Source organism: Diceros bicornis, chromosome 9, assembly GCF_020826845.1.
Source record: "Diceros bicornis minor isolate mBicDic1 chromosome 9, mDicBic1.mat.cur, whole genome shotgun sequence".
In the NCBI taxonomy this organism is placed as follows: domain Eukaryota; kingdom Metazoa; phylum Chordata; class Mammalia; order Perissodactyla; family Rhinocerotidae; genus Diceros; species Diceros bicornis.
The window spans coordinates 29,471,573-29,487,853 of record NC_080748.1 but is presented as its reverse complement, the minus strand read 5'-3'; the positions used below and the strand labels follow the sequence as shown (position 1 = coordinate 29,487,853).

The window sequence follows — 16,281 nt, the reverse complement described above, 5'->3', positions numbered from 1 at the left end:
TATTAAAAAGCTGCAGTAATCAAAACAGTATGGTATTGGTGTAAAGACAGACATATAGACCAATAGAACAGAGTAGAGAACCCAGAAACAAACTCAGATGTACATGGTCAACTGATCTTCAAAAACAGTGCCAAGAATACACAATGGGGAAAGGATAGTGCCTTCAATAAATGGTGTTGGAAAAACTAGATATCCACGTGCAAAAGAATGGAATTGGACCCTTATCTTACACCATATACAAAAATCATCTCAAAATATATTAAACTTAAATGTAAGACCTGAAACTGTAAAACCCCTAGAAGATACACAGGGGAAAATTTCATGATATTGGTCTTGACAATGATTTCATGGCTATGACACCAAAATCACAGGAAACAAAACCAGAAATAAGCAAATGGGACTACGTCTAACTGCCAAACTTTTGTACAGCAAAGGAAATAGTCAACGAGGTGAAAAGACAACCTATGAAATGGGAGAAAATATTTGCAAACCATGTATCTGGTAGGGGGTTAGTCTTCAAAATATATAAGGAATTCCTGCAACTCAATATTTTTAAAGAAACCTAATATATCAACTAAAAAATGGGCTAAGAACTTGAAGAGACATTTCTCCAAACACATACAAATGGCCAACAGGTATATGAAAAGGTGCTCCATATCACTAATTATCAGGTAAATGCAAATCAAAACCACAAGATATCACCACACACCTGTCAAGATGGCTATTATCAAAAAAACAAAAGACAAATGTTGAGGGGATGTGGAGAAATTGGGACTCTTGTACACTATTGGTGGGAATTCAAAATAGTGCAGCTGCTATGGAAAACAGCATGTAGGTTCCTCAAAAATTTAAAAATAGGGGGCCAGCCCCATGACTTAGTGGTTAAGTGCATGCGCTCCTCGACTGGTGGCCCAGGTTCGGATCCCAGGTGCGCACCGACACACCGCTTCTCCAGCCATGCTGAGGCGGCGTCCCACATACAGCAACTAGAAGGATGTGCAACTATGACATACAACTATCTACTAGGGCTTTGGGGAAAAAACGGAGGCGGATTGGCAATAGATGTTAGCTCAGAGCCGGTCTTCCTCAGCAAAAAGAGGAGGATTGGCATGGATGTTAGCTCAGGGCTGATCTTCCTCACAAAAAAACAAAAATTAAAAATAGAAGTACAATGTGCTCCAGCAATCCCACTTCTGGTTATTTACCCAAAAGAATTAAAATCAGAATCTCAAAGAGATATTAGCACTCCCATGTTCATTGTAGCAGTATTCACATTAGTCAAGATGTGGAAACAAGCTAAATGTCCATCAGTGGATGAATAGATAAAGAAAATGTGGTATATACATACAATGGAATATTATTCCACCTTAAAAAAGAAGGAAATCCGGCAACATGCAACAAAATAGATGAACCTTGAGGACATTATGTTAGGTGAAATAAGCCAATCACAGAAAGACAAATACTGCATGCTTACACTTATACGAGGTATCTAAATAGTCAAATAATAGAATCAAAGAGTGGAATGGTGGTTGCCATGGGCTGGGGGTAATGGGAAGTGGCGAATTACTAATCACCTGGCATCAATTTTCAGTCAAGCAAGATGAATAAGCTCTAGAGATCTGCTGTACAACATTGTACAACAATAATATATTACACACTTAAAAATTTATTAAGAGGGTAGATATCATGTCAAATGTTCTTTCTACAATAAAAAAAACTGGATTGTGCTGGTGGGTGCACAACTGTATAAATTTGCTAAAAATAATCAAACGGTTCATTGTTAGTGAGTGAATTTTATATATGTGAATTATACTTCAATAAAGCTGATTTTTTTAAAAAATAAGACCATTTAGAACAACTGCAGTAGCCCAAATAAGAAATAATAGAGTTTAACTAATATACCGGTAGGGAATATAACAAAGGTGGACAGATCTAAGAAGTAATTTGAAGGAAAAATCTATAAGATTTGGAGATGAAATGGATAGATGAGATGAGAGCGAGGGAAGAGCCAAGACTGATTCTCAGATGTCAGACTAGCAACTGACTGGACGGAGATGTCATTTACTGCAAGGGGAAAGACTGGAAAACAGATTAACAACATATAAAGTCTATTCCAATACGAGTTTATTATAACAGAATTAACTAATAAATCTTGTGTTTGAACATATGTTTTTGAACAAGATTCACCTACACTGTAAAAAGAAACCCTTGGGGTTCCTGATTAGGTGATACATTGTCTTAGGTTGCTATGTCACACCAAACACAAACTAGCAACATCTCAGAATTAAAGAGTGGTTGATGGATCCTATAAATGAAGGTACCTGAGTCTGGGTGAAGAGCAGCCTGGAGAAAAGGGCTAGGCACATGGACCAGGTGAATGCTTCCTAAGTATGCTCTTTTCTCCCCTGAGATTGCCCTGGCTGGACCATTCTGCAATGCTCTGCAGAAAAAATAAGCTCTGTCAACCCCGTGCCAGCCTCAGGTGACAGGAATACATTAGAGTCTGTCCAAGGCTGTTTGTGGCATAAAGAAGATACCAGCAAGTGCACAGGTGTTAAGTGGACAGGTCTACCCCTTAGATTTCCTTCATCCTCTTTCCCCTCTTACGGCGGGAAAGGGGAAACAACCTAGGAAGGATAGCTCAATAGCAACACTGGAACTAGAAGACAATAAAGCCATAATTTAAACATTCTAAGGAAAAAGGATTTCAAATGTAGTATTATATACTATGAAATGCATCAATCAAGTGTGAAAGGAAATAAAATATTTTCAGCCGAGCAAAGTCTAACAACCATCCTTCCTTTGAATCTTCGTCAAGACGCCACTTGTGCTCCACAAAATAGGGGAGCAAACCACAAAAGACATGGGAAACAGGAAAGAGTAGCTTCACTGGATAAAAGAGATAAGGGAATCCCTAGGAGGTTGGTTTAAAAAAAAAAAGACCAGGATGCACTAGGCTCAGGACATAGTCAATCCCAAATAAGTAAGGGAAAAAATGGTAGATTATCTGGTACGTTTGATCATTTGAAATGAGCTTTACATTTTGGATACATAGCAAGTGAGAAAATGAAGCAATTGTTAAACATAACCAAAAATACATAATAAAGGGTAGATAATCACAGCATTCTATGCAGCTTGGGAAAAATATAATTATATTCTGTGATGGAAGAGAGAAAAGAGGAAGGGAGAGAGGAGTATGTATAATAGAGCTAAACCTACCTCTTCCATAAGGGGAAGTCAGTAGATAATGCCAAAATTACAAATATATATACATATATATATAGATACACACACATATATATATAAAGTTTTTCAATATGTAGAATATTAACAAAAAAAAATCACACAAAAAAAGTTTGGGTTGCTTGCTTCTGGGAAGAAAATGTGGTTAGAGGGGTGTGGGGCAGGGAACTTATTCTTTTGCATATAACTTTTTTTTATTGAGATATAATTGTATAAGTTTAAGTGTACAACATATTGATTTGATACATTTATTTGCAATATGATTGCCATTGTACCATTAACTAACACCTCTATTGTGTCACATAATTATCATTTCTTCTAGTGGTAAAAACAATTAAGATCTAGTCTCTTAGCAAGTTGAACCTTTATAACAGTTTTGTTGTCTGTAGTCCTTGTACTGTGCATTAGTTCTCCAGGACTTATTCATCTACTGGTTGCAAGTACATACCCTTAAACAACATCTTTCTCGTCCCATCCCCCCCCCAAGCCCCTCGTAACCACCATTCCACTCTCTGTTTTTTTGAGTTTGGGGATTTTTCTATTCCGCACATAAGGGATATCATACAGGTATTTGTCTTTCTCTGTATGACTTATCTCACTTAGAATAATGTCCTCAAGATCCATCCACGTTGTCACAAATGGCAGAATTCACTTTTTTCTGATGGCTGGATAGTATCCCATTGTATATATATATATACCACATCTTCTTTATCCATTCCTCCACTGATAGACATGTAGGTTGTTTCCATATCTTAACTATTGTGAATAATGCTGCAAAAAACATGGGAGTGCATATATTTCTTCAATAACCAGTTTTTATTTCCTTTGGATATATCCCCAGAAGTGGGATTGCTGAATCATATGGTAGTTCTATTTTAAATTTTTTGAGGAACCTCAATACTGGTTTTCATGGTGGGTGGGCCAGTTTACAATCCCATCAACAGTGCACAAGGGTACCCTTTTTTCCACATCCTACTTGTTACCTCTTGTCTTCTTGATGACAGTCATTCTGACACGTGCGTGGTGATCTCTCATTGTGACTTTGAGTTGCGTTTCCCTGATGATTAGGTTGAGCACCTTTTCATGTGCCTGTGAGCCACCTGGATGTCTTCTTTGCAAAAACGTCTATTTAGTTCCTCTGCCCATTTTTTTAAATTGGATTGTTTGATTTTTGTTATTGAGTTGTAGAGTTCTTTATAAATTTTGCATATTAACCCCTTATCTGACACATGGTTTGCAATATTCTCTCCCATTCTATAGGTTGCCTTTTCATTTTGTTGTTTCTTTTGCACTGCAGAAGCTTTTAAGTTTGATGTAGTCCCACTTGCTGATTTTTTCTTTTGTTGCTTGTGCTTTTGGTGTCATATCCAAAAAATTATTGTGAAGACCAATGTTGAGGAGGTTTATCAGGGGACTTTTTAATGTATTATCTTGTAGTATAGTCTGATCTTTTAACTATATATGTAAACTCGGATAACAAAAGTAGTAGATATAGATTATAAGCATTCCCCTCAGAAACTGATGGATCAAGGAGCCAAAACTAAGCAAACTTATACAAAATCTCAGTAACAAGAAAAATAAGCTCATATCGATTGGTATGCATGTGTATTCATTTATATATGTATGTATTTATACATGTATATATATTTACATATTATATGCGTGTGTGAGCAGCTACATATACACATTTTTCATGCTTACATTAGAACATTCACAAAAATTGACCATATAATAACGACAAAGAAAGCATCAATACTGTCCAAAGAAACACAGTCACACAGATTATGTTTTCTCACATTATGTTATGCAGTGAAATTAGAAATCAATTGCAAAAATATAACTTAAAAAATACATCTCATAACTACAAAAAATGCTACCAAATAAAACTTTTGTTAGAGAGGAAATAAGTCAACAGCAATATTAGAGAATATTTAGATTAAATGATAATTAAAGGACTATATGCAAAATTCTGGGGGGTTAAGTTAAAGAAATACTTAGAAATTTACTTTTAAATGCGTTTATCAAAAGAAAGAAAGAAAACGAATACCTTAAACTTTCAACTGAAGAATCTAGGAAAAAAGAGGAATAGAATAACCTCTAATCAAACCACCCAACCAAGGGAAAGTGGAAATAATAAACACATAAATCAATGAATAAGTAAACCAAAAGATAGTTAACCAAACCAAAAAGTAGCATCTTTTAAAAGACCACGGAATTGGAATCTCCATTAAAATCTTCCATTTCCTCCAAAATCTTCATACTCACACAGTTTTACAGTTAAATTTCACCAGCTTTCAAGGAACAGATATTTCTCTTTCATAAGTTCTTTAGAGAATAAACAAAGAGCAAAAGCTGTTCAACTCCTTATGAAAGACTAGTATAACTACTTAACAGAAATCATAAGGAAATAATTATAGGCCAGTTTCACTTATGATCATGGACGTGGAAATTCTAAATAAAATTTTAGCTTACCAATTTCAACAGTATATTAAAAATGCATCATGATCAAGTAGATCTTTGCCTCAGGAATGAGAAGATAAATTAGCATCAAAAGATTGTTTATATAAGAGGCCAGCCTGGTGGTGTAGTGGTTAAGTTCACACACTCCGCTTTGGCCACCCAGGGTTCGCAGGTTTGGATCCTGGGTGCGGACATGCCCACCGCTTATCAAGCCATGCTGTGGCAGGCGTCCCATATAAAGTAGAGGAAGATGGGCAAGGATGTTAGCCCAGGGCCAATCTTCCTCAGCAAAAAGAGGAGGATTGGCAACGGATGTTAGCTCAGGGCTAATCTTCCTCATACACAAAAAAGAAAAGGAACAAAAAACAAAAAACAAAAGGGCATAAAATCAGGGCAGAGGCAGCAAGACTCTACCCTGTGCACATTCTCAGAGGGCGGAAACATACAGAAATTAAGAGCATGGATGTTAGCTCAGGGCTGATCTTCCTCACAAAAATAAAATAAAATAAAAAAGTAGAAAAATGGGCAAAGGGTATGAATGGAGAAAATTTAAATGGCTGAGAAATATTTAAAGAAATGCAACATTCTACCATCAAAGAGGTTAAAAAAGTAAAACAACAATAAAATACCTCTTTTCTTCCAACCAATTGGCAAAAGTCACAAAGCTGGATTATAACATGTGTTGGTGAGAGTAAGAGGAGAGAGAAAATCCCAAGCATCATTGATAAGAGCCACGCAGAGAACATGATGACAGTTCTTGGCAAAATAAAGTATTCGCACACCCAGTGGCCCAGTAGTCTCACTGCTGGATATGTAACCCAAAGAAATTCTCCCACAGTCCTTCAGGGACTATAAGGGCACTCATTATAGCCTTGGCTACAATGTAATAGGACAGAAGCAATCTGAGTGTCCGTATTAGTGGAGAAAGTGTAGGTGAAATGTACAGGATGCATGCTGCAGAACACTACACAACATTCAGAAGCAATATATATAAAGAAAATGGATAGATGGTATAAATATGCTGTTATGTGAAAATTTACAAAAAAAATATAACTGGGTTCGGTTCTATAGCACAATGCCTTTTGTGCAAATTAAATATATCTAATTGCTAATATCTATGTAGTGCTTACTATGTGCTACACACTGTTCTAAGCACTTTATACACATTTTAATCCACACAACTGCTCATCAAGATGGATGCTATTATTTTTTCCTCATTATCCAGATGCAGATTCTGAGGCACAGATATGTTAAATAACAAGACCCAAGGACACGTGCCTAGTATGTGGCGAAGCTAGAATATCAACCCAGGCAGGTGAATCCAGGATCCAGATTCTCACCCACCACACTTATCTACCTCGCAAGACAACTCCATATGTACTTCAAGGATATAAGTTTATCCAGCAATGTTTATGAAACACATGGGACAAGGATATATTAAACACATGAGAGTAGCTGCTAATATCAAGAGTTGGAGGGTGGGGTGGAGTGAGGAGGGTAATTGTAGTTGAGACCAGGGATTAAGGAGAAAAATAGTAACATAACATAACATAACGTAAACTCTACAGAACCAATGATAATGGTGTGTCATACACTGATTAACTTAAGTCTCCACCTCTACATCACAAACAAACAAACAAAACGAATGTAAAGATGCTTAACAAAGTGAGAAAAAAAGATACACTACTAATTGAGGACATAATACATTGGAGACTGACATACAACTTCCTGATAAGTTCAAAACAGCTAGTTTTTTTCCAACATTCATGCAAATTATTATTTCTTTGCTTGAGCTCCAGAGGAAATAGTTGCCTTTCTTGATAAAAGAAAAAGACAGATGTGTACAAACTAATGGCTCACCCAGATCATCAAAAATGGAACACGTGCATCTGGGAACCATCCCTCCTCCTGTTAGTCATGAGGGCTTTTAAGGAGTGGACATTCTGAGGCATATATTGTGCTACATCATTTAAAGGCACTCAGCTTAAACTGAATCATTCCAACACTTGAGCAGCATTCTTACAAAAGGCAACGTCGTGCTTAATCTTCTATGTCATCCACATTATTTCAACTGGAGAGAGAACATAGCTTATGTTATTTTGAATGTTCTACATTCCATCACTTGGAAATAGCCGCCAAATAGGCTACTGTTAACAACTTGCTAATTAAAGAGGAAATTTTAGTATTTAGGTAAAGTCTAAAATACACATTTCAGATCACCACCACCACCACTACCATCCTGCCACCAAATCGTAGTAAAAAAAACTGTAACAGAAAATGCTAAGAGGCAAAGGGAGCAGGATTGAAGTCACCTATCCTAGAATATGAGAGAGAAGACATAAAAAGACACACTGGATCCATATCCTCCAAACACTGTGTTCCAGAACAAAAAAGGATAGAAGGGAAAAAAGTAAGACAGGTCTTTGTTATCTAAACCTATTCCACTTAAAACAAAAATAACTGTTACTCTAATTATGTATGTGCAAGTGTACATACATGTATTTACATGTGTATATTCACATGATGTCCATCGGTTAAACAATAATTAAGTTGTGTCTTTGAGGAAGACAGGGCTTGCCTCTTAGGTTAACTTGAGCAGCAAACTCTAGGTTTGCTTTCAATATATAATCCTATTTGTCTCCATGTTGGATTATCAAGTGTCATATCTGAGAATCTCATCGTAGTTGTGAATTCTTACTTTTGAATCACTGGATTAAAAATAACATTTTTGTCTATTTTCTGCCCCTTCTTCTACCCGAATTCCAGGCACAGCAACTTGAGGTCCCTCCTTGGGCCGAATGACCTCAGGCATGTGGGGACATGTAAGCAGGAGTGAATCACTTGGCGTCATTTCACCACTCTTCCACTTACCTCACAATGGCAACTGCAAAATTCTTATTGAATGGACTGAGCAGCTGTCTGGTTTGATTGTAGCTTCCGTGAATTTGTGCCTCTGACCTCCACTGAATTGCTTTTTTATTGCTATTTGCAGCAATGTTCCCTGGTAAATTACAACTTCTGTCTCTATGGCAACCACATCTACCTGAGATGTTACTGCCTCTTTTTCTGCCAGTAGAAAAACGTAGTTAGAAGAGAAAATCATACACCTGGCTAGTGGCCCTTTCTACACTATCATGCCTGCATCCTACTCTGAGCTGTGTGTTTTCAATTAGGAATCCCCAAGCTAAACTCAGTAGTTGCATGCACAAGCATGCCATGCCTATAGCAGGTGCAAATGAAAGACAAATGTGTAAATTGTATGTGTGATTACCCACTTTTGGCTGTGAGCAGAAGACTTTATGTCACGTACGCACAGGACAAATATAGGACATTCTCTGGCCAGGTGTAAATGCTGACAATTCTGAAATAAAATATTTCCTTTTGCCCTGTTCATTGTCATTTCTCCACTTTTTTTTCCAGATCCCATCCATTAGATCAGTACTTCTCAGAGTGTGATTCTTGGATAGAATCACAAAAGAACATTTATTAAAAATGTGGACTCCTAAGTTCTACCCAGACCAGGGGTGGAGGGCAATAATCCACATTTTAAGCAACTTTCCTTTTGATTCTTATGAATGCTAAAATTTGAGAACCACTGCAGCAGACAGCCTTTGAGACAAAGGACCACATGTTACTCATCTTTGTGTTCCCAGCATCTTTCATACTGCCCATCAGGTTTAAAGTGGGGTATGGCCTGCCCTCATGATACTGGCGAGCGTCATATCGTCACTAAAATCTCTTGAGCGTCAGGCTGGTCTCTGTCCTCTCCAAGAGCTTACAGACTATACTCAAGGGGAATTCAGGTGCCAGTAAAATTAGATGGGATATAACTTCTCAGATTGATTCTAGATATAGCTACAGATTCAGAAACAAGTGATCTTTAATCTAAGAGCATGTGTTTGGGAGCTTGTAGTCCATATCCTAAAACCGTAATGTTGGACCTCAAGAGGAGAGCTCTCTTTCTTTCACATTTACCTTTGATGATTTCAAATGGCAACTGTAAAGATCATTGGAAGGTGCCAATAAGAAGAGCCTCTGCAAGGCTGTGCAGAGATGAACTTGTTTGCAATGAGTCCTTGATCTCTGGTCCATTCTTACCTCTAGCTAAGTGGGCCCACCCTCCCTTCACAGATACTGCTCCAGAACTTTCCACAAGAGACACAGAGTCTTAAAGATGAGATCTGAGCCCATACTTAGTGAAATAAGTTCATTCCCTCAAAGAGAGGAATTAATAGATCCCAAATATTGGATACAGACCCTAAAAAAAGTCTCAGTGTACTCACCATTAAGCATAATACTTGCTTGCTTTCTCTTTATGTGATCCTACAAAGGATACAAGATGATTCTATTTATCTTTTATGACTTTGATATGTTTTTGCATATGGGAACATATTGTTCCCAGAGAATGAAGTAAAACTCAATAGATTCTCATTAGTGCATTATTTTTGGAGCATCATTGATCAAACACTGGAGAAGCATTTTCTGCGTTTGTTAATATGTGGAGGTTGGGGGGAGATGGGTGGAAAGAGAGAGAAGAAAGAAGAGGGAGGGGCGTGGTATTTTCCATATGCATGGCCATCTCAGGAATTCTGGGATGCCAAGCCAGAAGGCAGACCACCAGGACTCCTTTGTGCTATGATGGATTTCTAGATAAAAAAATGGTGAAAGACATTTAAGGTCTGAAAGCAAGTACTTGGGATGCCAGTATTAAGATTTTTGAAAAATAAATAAATCGTAGAAAAAAGGCCTGCCACAATCCTTAGGAGACTGAAAGGAACATGAGAGGATTGGGAGAAAAATGGCAGGCAACAGAGCGTGTGCTGTTGGGCAAGATTTCTGGAAAAAGAAAATATAGAGTCGAAAAATAGCTGCCATTTCTTGGTCTTAAAAAAGCTAGCATCATCGCAGGCAGTTACAAGGTGAGAAAGAAAAGGGTGGGTAGGCTGAAGTCGAGTAGGGCAGGGTATGGGGAAGCAGGCACTAATGCAAGAAAACAAGCAGGGCTCATATAAGGGCTGTAGGCGAGGCAGTGCTGTGGGGGTGGCCAGGAGTCAGGGCTCCAAATGCTCAGGATAGCCGGGCAGGCAGTAGGAGCCAGGCTGTTGAGGACAATCATCGAGGAGCCACCCAGACATAAGTCGTACCACCAGCACCACTGGAAGGCACTTTGGGCCAGGAATTTTCAGGAAGCCCTGTCTGGACTCAAAGGATATCCACTCCCTAGTATTTAGAACTTGGGAGTTTTGCACCTTCCACCTTTGCACCTTGTAAATTTATTTTTGACCCTCTGCTTCCCTTCTCCACTGAACAGCCCAACCACACAATATTCCACCATGAAAGTCTAGTTTCTAATTTAGTGATGCTTGTGTTGCAATGCTTTTCTGCACTGGCTTCAGTTGGCTTCAATAAAGATGACTCCCCCACCATTATGGCCAAAGAGTAGGGGTGGATGATTTTACCACCATAGTCCTGTATGGACAAACTGGGGAAAAATAGTGATAGAAGTGAGATTTGCCTTCATTGTCACTCGCCTCATTATCATCATCCACTCCCTCACAGTAAAACTGATAAAAATAGTGACTTGTCCAATATCATACCTCTAAGAACAGAAATAGACCCCTATGGCATAATAGGCAATGTTACTGTTTCATTATTTCCCCTTATGTGCCAGTGTCTTTGAAATAGAATGGGTGAGCTATATTTGTACCTTTATTGGATTTACTTTGTCGTGTAAAATTATTCTGTTTTCCTTTCATTGTTGTCTCCTGTGGCCTTCGGGAACAGATGTTTCTTTTGAGCATCTGGCAGCTCTAATCCTGAAGTGTCAACTTAGAGGGACATGGTTTTGTCTAGCAGCTTAGACTACTGCATTGATACAGCCTGGGAAGAGGGCATGTGCATGTGGGACACACACACACACACACTTATAAACCACAAGCATGGAGCTATAAATATGTATGAGTCACTCAATAGAATAGGAGATACAATGAGGAAATGTAGAAGTTGTATTTCTCTTAACATTTCTGTTTTCAAAAGTATTTGTTTAAATAATGGTTACAGCTTTGGGTATTATCTTCAACAAGTGCAGCAGAACTAGATGATAAAAGGTCAGCTATGCCAAGCTTGTCTAAGACTAATATTCTATGCTTTGTGCTCAGATCCTTTGTAACGATCTTCAGTATATTGTGAGCCTTTGTTGTCTTAGACGCCTACTGGCCTGATGACTTTAGGAAAATGTACAGTGCCTCTCAGATCTTTCCTAAAGTATAGACTTTAGTGGCCATTATCCTTTGAGCAGAGACTGAAACATTTTCCTTCAATACACCATTCCACACGTTCCTATGCTGAAACATTGGCAACCCTGGTCTGGCTGACTCCAGGGCTCATGCTTTTAATTCATACACAATACTGCTTATTTGTGTGTGTGCGTGTGTGTGTGTGAGGAAGATCAGCCCTGAGCTAACATCCATGCCAATCCTCCTCTTTTTGCTGAGGAAGACCGGCTCTGAGTTAACATCTATTGCCAATCCTCCTCCTTTTTTTCCCCAAAGCCCCAGTAGGTAGTTGCATGTCACAGTTGCACATCCTTCTAGTTGCTGTGTGTGGGACGCGGCCTCAGCATGGCCGGAGAAGCGGTGCGTGGGTGCGCGCCCGGGATCCGAACCCCGGCGGCCAGTAGCTGAGCGTGTGCACTTAACCGCCAAGCCATGGGGCCGGCCCCCCACAATACTGCTTTTAATGGAGTTATTTTCAAACATAATGTTACTCAAAGATAAGAGACCATTTTTCCTGTAATAGTTAACATTTTAACAACATTTTAGGTGCAACTATAAGCAAATGTGTCTTCCTGCATTTTAATTCCAGAAGATATCTTCCTACGTAGTAAATCTACAAATAAGAAATTAAAATATCAGAAAGGATTTTATACCTCTTGCAGATTTGAAGAGTTTTCTGCATGTTCTTTCCATCAGTTTATTTATTAAAGTAGTTAACAGTACTGGGGCCAATGTTCTTTACTGGTAATGCCTGTGTTTACACTTAATTTAGAGATTTTGCTTGGAAGCTCCTGCCCAGAAAGACGCTACATTTCCCAACCTCCCCTGCATCTAAATATGGTCAAGTAGCTGAGCTGTGCTCAGTGAAATGTGGGTGGAAAAGTTCTATCCCACTTTCGAGCCTGACCCCCATAAACCTCCTATGTGATCCTCAGTTTTCTCTTTTCTCCCAAATTTCAGCTGGATTTCAAGGCCCAGGGTGATTTGGAAAGTCCCATATTGCAGATGCAGATTTCCATTGCCTGGGTACCTGAATGACTGAGTGAACATAACCTCTCCCAATGATTGATTGGATTTTATGTGAGCAAGAAATAAACGTCTAGTTAGCTCTTTTCTTTGTCTACAAAATTCTAAGCCAAAGATCTGAGAACATTTTGTGTTTTTATAAATATTTTAATCTTGCAAAGATCCAATCATATTTGAAACTTCATGAAAAGATTTACATGCATGGTGGCAAAGACATGCTCATTACATGAAAGTTATCTTCAAGCTACTTGACACATCCCTAGGATACTTATTTCCTTTGTTGCAAACACAGGAATGTCGTTCTCTACATCTCTTGAGCCCAAAGAACTTTTAACAAAAGCATGGGGGCGGGGAGGAGTGGGAAAGATAGTGCTTCAGTCATTTGAAAATTTTCTGGATTGTTAAATCAAAATTACCACTATCCTGGGCCATTCGTACTCTGGATAACAGGATATATTCTAAATATGTTGGAACTGTCTTGATAACAGATGTTAATAAGTGGAGGCAAATACACACATATACACAGACACACATGCAAACACATACACACCTACCTCTCTCTCTCTGTCTTCATGCATTTTTATCTGCAGCCACCACAAAAAGACACACAATACCTCATCGTCTTATAGCTGTTCCCGAACATTTGCTAAAATGTTAACCGTTAGGGGTGAATGATGTACTGTCTTCAAGTAGGAACATGCATTTTAAAATAACCCCATAAGAGTAGTATAGTGAATTGATTAAGAGTGTGAGCCTTGGAGTTGCAGACCAGGGTTTGAATAATGTTGCTGCTACTTACTGTGTGACCTTGGCCAAATTATTTAATTTCTTGGAGTGTCAGATTTATTTTGCTGCAAACCAAAATAACTTAATCATTGGATCACTGTGAGGTTTAAATCAAACAACACCTCCAAAGTGACCAATAAAATTCCTAGTACTATATAGTAAGCACTTAATAGACGTGATCATTATTATCCAAATAGTTTGAATTTTATAACTATAGATGCAATATCATACACATCACAAAAGAGCATTCCAGTATTTGTTTTTCATGGCAAAATCAAAAATTCTATCAAGGAAAGAAAATTACCTTGCCAAAAATAGAAGCAAAATCCAAAGGAAGAACAAGGGAGCCCCAAAGAATGTGCAAACTAGAAATATGCAATCCTGTTACAAGGTGATTTACTTTGAAATATTCCACCATAATCAGTGTAACGTTATGTTTGCATCGGTTAAAGTTTACATTTTAGAGGCAATGAGACAGCATTATACCTGAAGGGCCACACTCCAGAGTTAGCTCTTACAAGTCATTCAACTATTGATATCTCAAAAAATAATTGACAGTTTGCTAATTAGCATACTACAAAACAAAATGGATTTTCATTCATAGAACCAGTGACATTATTAGGCATGATGAATATTAGAAATGGCTTCTCATTGGAAGAAAATAAAAGTATTCTCATTGTGTGGGTGTAGTAGTCATACGTGTCGGCTAAAATTGTTTAGGGACCCTCTCCACCTTTGTAAGAAAAAGGTCTAAGAATCCACCCAAGTGCGTACCCTCACCCTTGTGGATGGAGTCCATGGCTGGATCCCTAATCAGTTCTGTGTCTAGTCATCGGGTTAGTAGAATTCTAGTTATAGGATACCTCTCACTTAAGGATGCAGAGTCCTGCCTCAGAAATTTTGTTGGTCTGCCTGTGTAAAATTTTCATACAAGGGCAGAAAACTGAAATTTCATTGAAGTTAGAGACCACAATGTAGGAAATTTTTTGTGTATTCTTTGCTAATAAATATTTTTCTGATAAATGTATCCATATGTGGAAGAATTTGATTAGACACTAGATTTCATTATCACCTGGTATCAAGGTTATGGGCAGTAGCTAAATACCAAAAAGAACCTCATAGGTATGTATGACAGTTTGGCTAAGGTCAGTTCACAACAAGCCTTCTACCACCTCCCTTCTTCTTTTAAGTCCTCTCTTCAATAGCCAAGGACTGCCGCAATCATTATCCAACTCCCTATAAAGTTGCCCATTTTCTAGATTGAAACTTAGCAACGTAGCGTAGTGGGTCAGAGTTTAAGCCCTGCCGCTTACTAGCCACATGATAATTAGCAAATTGTTTATCTTCCTGTGCCTGAGTTCCTACATCAGACAAATAACCTAATAAAAGTACCTACTTTGTAGATTATAGTGATGATTAAATAAGATCACACACTTAAAGCACTTATAACAGTTTCTACCACATCTTAATAAGTGCCAGCTATTATTGTTCCCCAAATTCCTCTCCAGAGACTTAGTTTGGTGTGGTAACAATGTTGGCTGACACTCTAATTGTTTCTCAATTAAGGCTTCTTTTAATTGCATCATGTCACAATTTTACTTGTGTCTTGAAAACTCTCCAAGGGATTCTATTTGAACTCTGTCCCATGCCTTCATTGAGTTCCTCATTTAGATGCATCTGTTGCTCCATCCAGCATATGTGGAACTTCAACTTGGAAGCTGGAGAAGCTGGAATTCCCCTAGTTTCCTCCTTGGTACAGACACAGCCAATTCACTCACTCTTTCTAAAACTGCCATTTCATTTTGAAGTGCTGCTTGTGCATTATAATCATGGAATGGCCCCAATTCTACGGTCTGGCAGACTTCCTGCTCTTGATGAAAGCAAAGAAACAAAGTCTCCCTGGAGTACCTTCTTTTTCTCTGTACCCCCACCTTGGACTTGAGGGGTGGTGGGGTTCAGGGGAAGAGTCAGGGGAGCAGGGGAGAGAACGTGGAGTGAGAGGGCACGTTGAAAGAGGCATCTTTCTCCTCCCTTGGACTGTATTTTCATTAATCAGCAAGTTGTTCTCTTTCCTTTTGAGTAACTTCTTCGATTTTGTTGCTTTAACCTCAAAGTTTTGGATTGCTGCGTTTTGATATACGTGTGGCTTTAATAGGTGATCTTTTTGAGCCTAATATTTATTCCAGACTTCCAATATAGTGTTTCCTGTTTTATTGAAACTTAGAAGATTTATAAAAATAATTCATACTTATGAAAAAAATTCTAAAAGTACAGGAAGTCAATAGAGTGAATGTAAGCAATTACCAAGTTATATATTTATTCTTTAAGGGTTTTTTTTCTACGTTTACTGGAAAAGGGAAACTAACAATTTATCGTACTTTATAAATATTCTGGACACAGATGAGCCTCACAACATTCTCTTGAGATAGGTATTAATATTATCCCCTTTTTATAGATATGAATATAATTCTGAGAGCTTAATCTGGACAAA

General features: G+C 38.2%; 1 long non-coding RNA gene across 1 annotated transcript in view; it reads left to right on the top strand.

Moving 5' to 3' along the window:
• Positions 1-9,088, top strand: part of LOC131410205 (uncharacterized) — a 152,128-nt gene extending 143,040 nt beyond the window's left edge. The window contains exon 3 of the long non-coding RNA XR_009221192.1: positions 8,470-9,088. This is a non-coding gene — a long non-coding RNA (uncharacterized LOC131410205). The remainder of the gene's footprint in view (positions 1-8,469) is intronic.
• The last annotated feature ends 7,193 nt before the right edge of the window (positions 9,089-16,281 follow it).